The sequence below is a fragment of the Zootermopsis nevadensis genome, unplaced genomic scaffold (assembly GCF_977971745.1).
Source record: "Zootermopsis nevadensis isolate Lab colony 2312 unplaced genomic scaffold, Znev_1.0 Znev_ptg000010l, whole genome shotgun sequence".
Taxonomy (NCBI): domain Eukaryota; kingdom Metazoa; phylum Arthropoda; class Insecta; order Blattodea; family Termopsidae; genus Zootermopsis; species Zootermopsis nevadensis.
In genome coordinates this window covers 15,430,151-15,441,237 of record NW_028259142.1, presented here as the reverse complement: position 1 = coordinate 15,441,237, position 11,087 = coordinate 15,430,151, and the positions used below count along the sequence as shown (strand labels likewise).

The 11,087-nt window shown below is 38.5% G+C and overlaps 1 long non-coding RNA gene across 1 annotated transcript in view; it reads left to right on the top strand.

Annotated features, from left to right (window-relative positions):
* The first annotated feature begins 10,783 nt into the window (after nucleotides 1-10,783).
* Nucleotides 10,784-11,087, top strand: part of LOC147874264 (uncharacterized) — a 33,177-nt gene continuing 32,873 nt past the window's right edge. Inside the window, exon 1 of the long non-coding RNA XR_015534570.1 lies at nucleotides 10,784-11,081. This is a non-coding gene — a long non-coding RNA (uncharacterized LOC147874264). The remainder of the gene's footprint in view (nucleotides 11,082-11,087) is intronic.

The window sequence follows — 11,087 nt, the reverse complement described above, 5'->3', positions numbered from 1 at the left end:
GCGACTCGTGGCTCAGGGGCACAGCATCTCCTCACGCCGTTACTAGATGGACAGGTACATCAGTCCGCGGGCACCGGCAATAACACAATCGGCAAAACAAAAGCTGAAAGTTCCCAATGTGCCGAGCTCACGCTAATCTAATCCCAGTGGTGGATGTTTCTGTAAGCCAGTTTCCATGAACAAAGAAATTCTGCGTTCGTCGTGTTTAAACTAACAAAATCTATGGAGGAAACAAATTCTTGAGTAGCTAATGGCAGGCTCAGTTATTTAGGAAAGGCCGCTCCTTTATGAAACACGAAGGTTTATTACCGCATACACAGGAGCCAGTCACCGGTTCCTATCCTGAGTCAGATGAATCCAATCTACACCATTCTAAAGTAATATTCTGAGATTGGTTTTAATATTATCATACCATTTACGCCTAGATCTTGCAAGTGGTTTCTTCCCTTCAGGCTTTCCAACCAAAATTCCGTACGAATTTCTCATCTGTCCATGCTTGCTACATTCTCCGCCCCTTCTCATCATTCTTGATTTCATGATTTTTTTAAGTGTTCGTATTATGGAGTTCATGCTGTTTTCTCCAGTCTCCTATCAACTTATCCCTCTTAGGCTCAAACATTCTCTTGAGCACCCTATTCTCAACATCCTTAATCTGTGTCCTTTACTTAACCAAATTTCACACGCACAAAAACAACGGGTAAAATTAGAGTTTTATTTTAATATTTGCGGTTTTATGTAGCAAAAGGAAAGTCAAAATATTGTGAACTGCATGGAAGCAAGAATTTCCCTAATCTAGTCTGCTCTTAATTTCTTCGTAAATGTAATTTCGGTATATTTACCGTTGTTCCCAAATGTATTAACTTTGCCACATTTTTAAAGGATTTATTAGCTACCTTTGTATAATGATTTAGTTTGGTGACACATGAATATATACTTAGTTTTCTCTGTCTTTACTTTAGGTTATCCTTATTATGATCCAGTAGAGATTCTTTATTCCACTGTGATATTTATGCCTTCATCCAGTAAATTAACGTCACCAGCGTAGACCAAAAGCTGATTTTCTCCATTAAACTCCATTCCCTCTTTGTTTTCTTGAGTCTTCCCAATGGCGTATACGAAAACTAAAGTCGAAAAGCAATGGTTTAAAAGCAACTTCTTGTTTCAGAGCATTCTAAATAGGAAATGCATCCATTGCATTTATTATACTTAATTCGGCAGTACTAATTCATATTCTAACTCACAAACATCATGCCACCAGATCCCGAAGGTTCAACACCGCTAAACCAGAATCCTATACCCAGCAAGATCCTGAGATAGTTCATTCATCTTCCGTTCTCACAACCCTTAAATCCATCTTTAATCCTAGCATATCGTTCTCGGTCTTACGCTTCAAAATTCTCAAAGTATTTTTGGTAATATGCTTAGCCTGTCAAATTTAGCGCCATCGCTACATTCGTGTTGTGTAACCAATAAAGTGCTTTTAACACAAAGTGCCCACTTTTTAAATATATTTCATTACAAATAGCCTACTTCAGGACACAGGTGTAACATTAGTGTTGCATCCAGTTCAGTATTTCTCTAAGGTACAGTTTGGCATTCTAGATGATAGGGAAATAAACAGTACGAAGGATATTTTTGTAGTACGATGTTCTCAGCAAGTTTTATGGAATGAATTTATTGACTCAAAAGTCATTAGGCGAAACAGACAAAGAAAAACACATGACTATGGATATATACCATTAAACCGTCTTCCCGAAGAAAGGAAAGTAGTATAATAATTTCATGTTGAGGACCTTCTCCATTCATACTCGCCAAGAATGATGTAAATGGCACACACAGGGCTTCAAAAATCGTACAAGAAGTGGTTTCGAAACCTTAATCAAGGAAGAGAAACTTGTGAGAGTTGGACATAATTGGGGGGGGGGGGGGGGGCATTATTAAAACGGTTCTCGGAGAAATAGTCTTGTGGAACTGGGAACTGGATTTCACTACCTCAGGGAGATATTTTCGGGCATGCTGATAAACCCACGAATTCCGTAAAAGCATGAAATATCTAGAAGAGATGAATAAGTCTCAAGTAACTAAGATAGTTCCTGGACTATACAGTTAATTCATTAGGTAGTTACCTCGATACTTTGTAAGTTGGTTTGCCGGGTTGTCACTTGATCAGTTGTTGGTTAGTGTGTTAATTAGTTGATTGGCTAGTCTTTTAGTTAAATTTTAGCTGAGAACAAGTGACACGTGTTACTATGTGGAGGAGGGAGTTAGTGTAGCGCCCCACCCTGCTCTTTGGGAAGAAGATGGATGGTTTGTCGATGTTGGTATTCTGGGCTGTGACGCCGTGTTAACTTGTAGGTATGTTCCAACGTTTCTGGGGAATATACTGTTCCTATCTTCAGGGCTAAATTTGGAGGTACTACGTTCCTCCAAAACGTTGATATCTATCCACAAGTCCTCACTGCGTCGCAACCCAGAAGACCAACATCAATATATTCACCCCCGTGAGAACCTGAGATCTCATCTCTCAGAACTGAGTCTAATGGCGAGAGCTTTGATTTAGCGGTGTTAAACATTAGGTTTTTATTTCTAGGTAATTAATTACTGTAAAATAAGTGACGTGGTAAATGAGAGAAATAAAGGAAATTCCAATGCCAGGTGTTGTTAAATCCCACATAAAAGCAATGTAGGTGGATAATAGGTAGGTCTATACTTTCCTCTCCAAACTGTAATATTGTACAATACCAGAACAGAACAAAAGCCTATCGTCTTCGTTGCAACACGCCGCATCGTTCTGTACGAGTTAAGAAACGAAGACGTACGTAAGACTTCTTTTTGGATACCAGCGGCTTCAGCTCAGAAATGCGAGCGTCTCTTTGAAGGTGCTGCAAGTATGAAATATTTTATTTCGGATCTTCCACTTTGTATATAATGAAAACACGCTGGACAACATTTCAACAGACACATTTTTCGTTCCATAAAGTATACAGCTGTATTGGAATGCTTTGGGGCATCTGGCTCTTCTTATTGCTGTTTTGAGGGCTGGAATGAACCCCCTCCCCCTATAGCACATACCACACAACCCCACACATATATATATAGCTGCTGGAGCACAGGTAATGGCAGTCGGATGAGTGCGCGGCGCTGGTTGCAGAAAGTTCGACGAGTCTACTTAAAAAAAACAGCGAAAACTAATACAAACCACTGCAGAACGAGAAATTGTTCCCGAAGATAACATCGCCATATTCTTTCCGTTGTGCAAACACCTTGTCACACTGCGCTTCCAGTTGTAACTGTTATTTTAAGCTTCTTAAAATATAACGCTCAGGTCCACGATCTTAGTTACCACTGCGTGTTCTGCTATCAAAGTGGAATGGTCTAGATCAGTGCTTCTCAAACTTTTTGTTGCCGCGGACCGGCAATTTGTTTCCCAATCTGCTAGGGACCGGCGTGGGTGTTGAGGGTCAAAGGTCTTATATGATGTATGGGATTATAGAAAAATAAATTTGTATTAATAATTTTTATTGAAAAAGGTATGTATCATCAAATTCAGTCAACTTCTAATGTGACAGATGAGCCTGCTTCTTCTTTACAAGATTCTCAATCCGTGGCTCAATTGAAGACAATGCTGTGCCGCTGCCATTTTTGTTTCATTTTTAGACAATAGTTTTAAATCTACACTGGCGTTATGCAGACTTGCGGACCGGCACCGGTCCGCGGACCACCACTTTGAGAAGCGCTGGTCTAGATGCTGTTGCAATATCAAGGTTTAATCACACTTTATTCGCACAACCCCCCTCCCTCTCACCAAGTTACTAACCGACGTACCGGCTGAGTATCTAAGTATGTAGCCAAACTGCCGATGTTATTCTGGTTTGTGACACCGTGTAGACACGTAGGGCTGAAGATGGAGACAATGGTTGTCCGAAACGCTGGTATCTACTCACACGTCTACATGTCGTCACAAGCCAGAAGATCATCATCTTCAACGGCTCACGAACATAAATCGATAGTACAAGTCTCACTACATTCTGCAACTTCAATTCGAAACATGTTTTTTCCCGAAGTTCAAGAAAAGACAGATGTCTGTCCTCATCCTCGCCGCTGTGAGAACCTGAAATCTCACTTAGGCCTTCAAGCAAGCATGTTTTCTCCATGCAATGTGATTAGTTTTGCGTAACTTTTCTGGTGTCTGCAATAAACCAACATCAAAGTCAATGCGGCATGCAGCACTGTAAAGGACGCATTTGGGAATCGTACTTTATGGCGCACAAATGTCCACGATGTTTTGTCCTGTGTTCAAATGAAAGAAATTAGAAACTGTGCTGGAGACGTGGCAATGCTGGCTCATTGGGGCTAGGCGAGGGTGGAGCTCTCTCGAGTGACCTGGGGCGGTCATCCATCCAGTACTGCACGACTCCAGTCTGCTCCATGAGGACGCCGAAGGCATTGCCGGTTCTGTAGAAAAGAATTTTCTGGGGGACGGAGATGAGAGGCAGACGGGGTTTGACCTATTGATCCTAGCCTTTGGCAAAACGTGATGGCGGCCTTGTGTAGTATAGAAGAAGGGAGGAGTGGAGTAGTGGGAGAGGGAGAGACAAAAGAGTCCCGAGTTCTGTTCCCGAGGGTCCATCTGCATAGATAATGATATTTACCTCCAAGCTATAAAGTCTCTCCGTATACAGAGTACGTATGCGAAATCTATAATGGCGCTATGCAAAGATACAGACACAACTTATATCAGACGCCAGTTAGGCGAGTTTCTCATTCATTGAGTCAGAAAACTAACCTTTATTATACTGCTGCCGCTGGGTATTCATTCTTTCGTCCGGAATTCTGCCCTGGTGGGAGTACTCCATCACGATAAAAGCATTTGGCTTGCATTATTAGTTTATTAATCCAAACCCAGTTTAAAAATCGTTTGTATTTTATCTGAATTACTCTTTTGCCTCTCATTATACCATTTCACATTATAAAACCTAATTAATGTTTACATTGTCACAACATATCACTTCTATGAAGACTTTCACTATTCGGAATGTAACAGATAAATCTTCTGCTCTGAAGATGAAGCAATACGTTACTTTCAATCTTTGGCATGACCCAAGGGACCACAATTAATATTTTCACAACCATGAGAACTTAAAATCTCAGTCTTGCCATAAGACTATTAGAGTTAGTGGTTGTACGTAATATTGATAGTTGATAAAGAGCCATAAAATAAAAGAATGAACAAACCTATCCTTGCATATAAAAACTCACACAACAGTGCACTAAAAACAATAATTCATATGAAACAACTGAACAGTGCCAGAAGACAAAATTTAACGTTTCAAATAATCGTATGGGTTGGGGGCAAAGGCCTTTGTTTCGGCTGCAAGGTTACAAGGCCAGATTTTTGACAGGAGAAGAGGAAATTATGAGGAGACTTCTTTTTATGATGTGAAGTTCTCCGACGTTTCAGTGGTACTTGCTGCCTCCATCATCAGGACAATCATCGCACATCTGAAACGTTTGTAAATTCATATTAGACTACACAGTGCAACAATCCATCTTCCTACTCACCGCCGTGAGAACCTCAAATCTCACAGAAGGAAACCTGGTCCTACCGTGAATTGAAACACAGACGTTGAGCCCTACACTGACTGAGCTATTGTGGCTGTGATGGTAAAATGGTACCGACTGTAACAGCAGTGATGGACTGTCAATTTAAACAAGCCAACCACCAGTATTGCAAGATCTCTAGTTTGAGATTAAAGAAAAGTATTATTTTGTATTACCTATTACTGACGCCCAGATTCGAAAATGTAATGTAGTCTGAATCATAGTCCACACAGAGTTATGACTGTTTCACAGTACAGCAATCATTTTTAAAACGTGCATTTATATATCCGGAACTATATTTCGTACAGCAGCACTCAAGAAAGCATGTCTAATAGAAATTAACATCGGAAGACGACCTTTCTCTTCAACTCTTCACTCTGGTAACGTGCAGCCTTACAGAATATTAACAATTTGTAACAAATAGAGTAAAAAGGAGCAATGTTTGAATTCAGCGAAAACTAAACTCGGTAATATTTTGACGTAATTGCAGAAAACCTCTCTATTATAAACTAGGGGATTATTTGCGTACGTCCAGCCCATATGACGTTCGGCTACAGATGCCGGCGTTAGCATCGCCCGGAGCACGGACCAGTTTCAACTCCACTTGATTATCCGTAGCTTGCTGCATTCGACAAAATTTAACAAAAGCAAACTACCTACCAACTCGGGGAGCAAACAAGCAACCTCCCACTCTCACTTCACCCTTCCCCCCTCCACATACACGATGCAACAGCTAGCGGGAATAATGCAAAAGTCAGGAATAAATGTTTAAAACATTCGTCAGTAAAAAGTACAATTTCGGTTACCGCTGTTTTACAAACACAACGATGAGTGCGGTCCAGGAATTCAACTTATCGTAGGGGTTCTCAACAGTGCTACAGTCCCAGATCTGTAGGATTGTGACCGACATTAAACATACGCTCACAAACGTGAAAGGGTGTGACGGATTCTATGATTAATTTACACTCACAAACCTTCCTGAATGTTCCAAACTTATATGTTACATCTGCACTCACACCTGCCAGAATATGGCTAAAATTTATCAATAAACTCTCATATTTCGGCTAAATTTCACTGGTTAAGGCTATTGTTTAAGATCTACGGTAATAAACATGCCTGAAGTTAAAGTTAAATTAAACTAACTTAACAACGTAATATATTCTACATGTATTCAATTTATAAGGTAGAGATGTAATGAAACAAAGAAACTGTCGTAGTTATAATGGATTATAATCTACGTACAAATAACCACTAACCGAAATTTGCAACATTAAAGCTTTTGGATTAATTTTACCTGCTTGTACATAATTTTCGTACATTAACTCTAAATTACAATTCTACTCCTCCATTCCCTTGATAACAGAATGATTGAAATGTGCCAGTAAATCGAACCCCTGAGCTTTGCACTGTGAAGCATGTACCCTAACCAATGTGCAGTTCGGATGAATCACATCCGATCTACAATATTGGTATGATATTTTGAGAACATTCAAAGTTCTTATGAAGTCGATATTTTACACCGACTCCTCTTAAGTCATTACTCATTAAGCCATTGCCGGTCTTAAAATCTTCTCTCTATTGTCTCTGGTTTTGTTTTAATTTTTGTCTTTTACGTTTGTAGATCCATTATCTCTTCAGCTGTCGGTGTTTAACATTCCTTCTGCAGTTTACTTCTATCTGTTCCTATATGCAATGATCTTTTCAACTAATATATTATCGACTTTTAAGTATCTCAATCATCTAGGTATTTCTATTAATGTGTGTGGTTACAGGCCTACAACTAAGAGTCTCAAAGGTATTGTAGATGCGTTATATTGTGAATAGTATTAAAATATATAAATATTTAAAATAACCGTCAATCACAATAAAATTTAAAGATTAAAAGATTTAAAATATCATATTATGTTCCCTATCGAGTACTCGATTTACATATGGAACTTACACAACATGTCTCCAAATAGGATTACAATATTACTTCTTGGTAAGTCTACATAATTTATTTCAACTAATTATTTTGTTTTCTATATTCATTTTCATTAATATTAAAACATTTACTTCACAGTCCATATACGAAATTCGACATCAATACGCAATACAAAATTAACATATTTGCGACCTGGGATACCACAACAAATGATAACACAACGAATAGTGAATCAATATAAAGGACAAAACATCAGAAGAAAAATCATTAAAAGTCATTAAAATTGTAAAAAGCAATTCAGTAAAAAGTTTATATATAATACACCAGAAGATGGCTACTTTTAGCCGAAACATGTTGTGTAAGTTCCATATGTAAATCGAGTACTCGATAGGGAACATAATATGATATTTTAAATCTTTTAATCTTTAAATTTTATTGTGATTGACGGTTATTTTAAATATTTATATATTTTAAGAGTCTCAAGTTTTATTTTCTTCTAATTCTATTCTTTCTTTGTTCTATTCTTATGTGTTAAAATTACAAAAATGGCGGCGGTGCGGATATTTCATGCTGTGTCTAACAAATTTAATGCTATCGGAATTTGTTCTAACACAAATTATATGTCCATAAATGGATAATTGATTTATAGACCTAATCATTAAAGTATAGTTTTTGTTAGACTCACAATATATGTTGACGTAGAAAGTGGTGACAAGTCCTTTCCAGAGCTTGAAGTTATTTTACAAAGGATTAAATTTTATCTGATATTCATAGCAGACTTGTAATTAAGATTGTATAAGTTGTACTGCTTTGCTCATCATGATTGTTAGGTAAAATAATGGTTTTCCTTTAAACATAAATATAACGAGAAAGAGAAATGGTTGTGTCACGCATTAACCAGACGGTGCTTTCCCGTATGAAGCCGGAATAATGTTATTTAAAAATACGTACATTAATTTTATGTTCAGCTGATTTAGCTGATTTTAAAATATAAGCCCGAAAATAAATCTGAGAGTGATGTCTGGTATGTGTGCACATATTTTCCCAGCATTTTTCAACTTTTTCTTCGTGGAGAGATCCTACAGTATTCTACATGGATCCTCAGCCCACACTTCTCGTGCACCCAAAGTCTAAGTGGAAATAAAAAAATAATATGCGTAATACGATATAGCTATTTCGATTTATGTTCTAGTAAACCTACTATCGGGTTGACTAACATCATTGCGAATAGACACAATTGAACTTATTATTCTGTTGCTAAACACGCTCTAAATTAACAGGAGGCATATAACGTGATATTCATGGTTTTTCGAATTCAGGCTTCGGTGTTATATTAGTGTTGCCGTCTTCGTATATTTTTTTATTTGTAGTGTTCTGTCTGCCGACAGGTCCATATGAACAGGATCCTTCCATCCTTTTCTCGGACTGCGACCTGTTCATATACGTTCTTGGCAGATGATCCAGAAGTGGTTTGTCATTGCCTTCTTCTGTGTGTGAATGGAGTAATTGTTGGGATGCCACGGAGAAACCGGGGAAGCCCCCGGAGGAAAACTCCGTGTTGCCTAGACCACGGCCTTGCCCAACACAAGTTATAAATTCGGGCACCGCTGGGAATCGAACCCGAGACCCCAGAATTACAAGGCCAGCCTTCTAACCGCTAGACCACCGTGGCACGGTCTTCGTATATAAGCCATCATAATATCTATATAGACGGGTTCAAACATTAAATGATATAGCCGAAGTAAGGGAAGAGTTGTCCTTGGTACTTAAGTAAGCGGCACGTCATGCAGACGTATTGGGGAGTGGAGTATAGCTCCAGACCTCAGTACTAGACGTAATTCCATAACAAATGTATGTTGAGCACCTGAGCGACTATGCCTTAGTCATATATGGAACGAAAGCACTTTCCATGGAGCAGCTTAACTAGTCAGGAAATTTCTCACCTTTGATGAAACCCAAAGATTCATCCCCTCGCCAGTAAATATGTCAACAAGTTATTTATAGGCCTATATGGCTTTACTCATAAAACAACGTCATTAATAATGTAAGAATATATCACCATGGTGTATGCGCTGACATAATGGATGCATCACACAAAACTAATTTTGGAAAGAACCTCGTTTCTACGTAGAACAATCTATTTTTAATTGTGCATCTGAAAGTACAAACACGACAAAAGAAACGCCTATACCTGATGCAGCAAACGAGCTTTGAGGTGCTGACAATTGTGTTAGACGACGTACTTCTTTCTCTCCAGTAGAAATTCACTTAGGTTGTCATCACATTTACCAAGAAACTTATATCACTCCTCCACATCGACTTCTGCCACCTCCTCCCCGTCAACACCATAATCAAACACATGCAAAGTGTAGGCGTGTAAGGAACGTAATGTTGGGCCTGTTATTGTCAGCAGTTTCCGCGGTAAAGAATATACATTTATATAAAAAATAAACGTCGTGAATCTTTTTCTTAGAGCAGCGGCTTTCTGAAGAAGATGATACTCCTTAAACTTCTTAGCAAAGTCCACGTCTTTATTGGACTCTGACGTTAAATGCAGTGTTCACACGACCCAGTCCTGAACTAGATGATTAGTCTACACCCTCACACCCAATTTCCTTAATATCTATCCCTCGTTTACGTCTAGGTCTCCTCCCTTCAGAATTTCCGACCAAGTATTTCTTATCTTTACAGTGCGTAATACGTCATCTGCCTGTCTCATTATCGTTGATTAGGTCGCTGATAATAATATCAAGTGAAAAGTACAAATTATGAAGCTCTTTGTTTTGATGTTTACTCCTCCCTCCTGTTACATTGTCTCTCTTATTGTTGAAATACTCTCACTATTTTGTTCACTAACACCATCAAAAATGTGCAACTTCATAATCACGGATTATCTATATGCCATAATTTTAAATTTCACAAAGTTTATGATGAAGTGTTCATGTTGATTGTGTGTATCTTATTTGTAACTTGTCAGCAAGGACCACCTCGGCCTAAAGAAATGACAGACAGACAGGTCCATAAGGTGTTTTTCACCTACGCTAAACTGTAATCAGCAAGTGAAATGTTTTCTTACCGGTGTTTACAGTTTTGAAACGTTATTTAATTTTTACTTACCTATCTGTAGACAGTTGGTAGTAGGAACTTTGGCTAGTGTATGAAAGCATGTGTTGTCTATCCTGGAGGTGGATTAACGCCTCTTACGGTAGCTCAAGATACTAATAGCAGAATATGATGTGCCTCGCTGGCATACTTTGTTTACGGGGTAGCGGCATAGTTGCTTAGGTTATCTATGGTTAATATAATCTGTGGGAAATTGAGCGGTAAACTTTGAATAACACGTAGTGCTACATGCTATGAAATTATCAATTACTAGTACAAGTTGTAATACAGTGAACAAAGTACAGTCATTTGGAATTCCGAAATAAAAACCGCGAAATGTTAATTTGTGTGAATTATCTTGTATGTTGAAGGTATATAAGTGAGTGAAAAACATAAAGTGAAAGTTGTATGTCTTATATGAAGAAAGAGATGGGCACATTGCAGACACGTGCAGGTTAGA